Source organism: Anneissia japonica, unplaced genomic scaffold, assembly GCF_011630105.1.
Source record: "Anneissia japonica isolate Jap-2015-1 unplaced genomic scaffold, ASM1163010v1 scaffold12056_len1224_cov97, whole genome shotgun sequence".
Taxonomy (NCBI): Eukaryota; Metazoa; Echinodermata; class Crinoidea; order Comatulida; family Comatulidae; genus Anneissia; species Anneissia japonica.
The window spans coordinates 1-1224 of record NW_022735959.1 but is presented as its reverse complement, the minus strand read 5'-3'; the positions used below and the strand labels follow the sequence as shown (position 1 = coordinate 1224).

The following is a 1224-nucleotide window of genomic DNA, read 5'->3' as shown; positions in this document are numbered from 1 at the left end:
TAGGAAAATATTATAAGAGCTATCGATGCGCTACTATTGGTAAAATCAATTTCTAGGAAAAAAAAAATGAATTAAGTCTACAGCACCCGGTATTCCCGAGCTGTCTCCTAACCAAGTACTAACAAGGCTAGTTGCTTAACTTCGGTGATCGGACGAGAACCGGTGTTTTCAAGGTAGTATGGCCGTAGACAAGGATGCACCAACAGTGCAACACTTCGATCATCGAATTCATTGGATGATATTTCAAGTTGTGACGTGTTACTTAGAAATATAAGAGCTGTCGATTCGCTACTATTGGTAAAATGAATTTTTAGAAAAATATACATGAAATAAGTCTACAGCACCCGGTATTCCCAGGCGGTCTTCCATCGAAGTACTAACCGGGCCCGACGTTGCTTAACTTCGGTGATCGGACGAGAACCAGTGTTTTCAACGAAGTATGGCCGTAGGCAATTTTTTATCTCTCTCTATCTCTGTCTCTATCTCTATCTTCATCTATCTATCTCTCTCTATCTGTTTCTATCTCTCTACTCGAGATCTCGATCTCTAGAGATGAAATTTTTATCACATGTACAAATGAAATTTTTACCACATGTACATAAACATAGACTGAACACATTTCCGAAATTTCATAAATTTCGAAAAATTGTAAATATTTTTCTGCGGCGATTATTATTTCGATTTTTTTTAATTTAACTGTGATGCTTTTTGAAAATTCAAATGACGATAAAAAATTTTTTTGCTATGGAATCGTTCTATTCATTGGTTAAAAACTGTATTTTAGTGAAATATCATTCAATGAGCTCGATGATCGAAGTGTTGCACTGTTGGTGCACCCTTGTCTACGGCCATACTACCTTGAAAACACCGGTTTTCGTCCCATCACCGAGGTTAAGCAACGTCGGGCCTGGTTAGTACTTGGATGGGAGACCGCTTGGGAATACCGGGTGCTGTAGACATCAATTATTTTTTTTCTAGAAAATTAATTTTACAAATAGTAGCGCATCCATAGCTCTTATAATATTTTCCTAATGCAGGCGTCACTTTGAAGCCTGGACCCACCTCCTTAGAGGTCGCCAAATAACGTCGAAGCCTAAGGTCAATAAATTTGCTGTTGTAGTGAAATCCTAACGTTCTTTTTTATCTTGAGTGAGTGAAGTTTTACCTATAAATTTGATGAAAGGTATGAAGCTTTGACGAGTAATTTGTGTTTTCTGGTGATGG

General features: G+C 37.7%; 2 non-coding genes and 1 pseudogene across 2 annotated transcripts; 1 reads left to right on the top strand and 2 right to left on the bottom strand.

Annotated features, from left to right (window-relative positions):
• Positions 1–74: 74 nt before the first annotated feature.
• LOC117116719 lies at positions 75–190 on the bottom strand (annotated as a pseudogene).
• Positions 191–332: 142 nt separating this feature from the next.
• On the bottom strand, positions 333–451 carry LOC117116717. Its single transcript, XR_004446807.1, has one exon. It is a non-coding gene; the product is annotated as a 5S ribosomal RNA (ribosomal RNA).
• Positions 452–840: 389 nt separating this feature from the next.
• LOC117116718 lies at positions 841–959 on the top strand. The gene has a single exon (XR_004446808.1). It is a non-coding gene; the product is annotated as a 5S ribosomal RNA (ribosomal RNA).
• The last annotated feature ends 265 nt before the right edge of the window (positions 960–1224 follow it).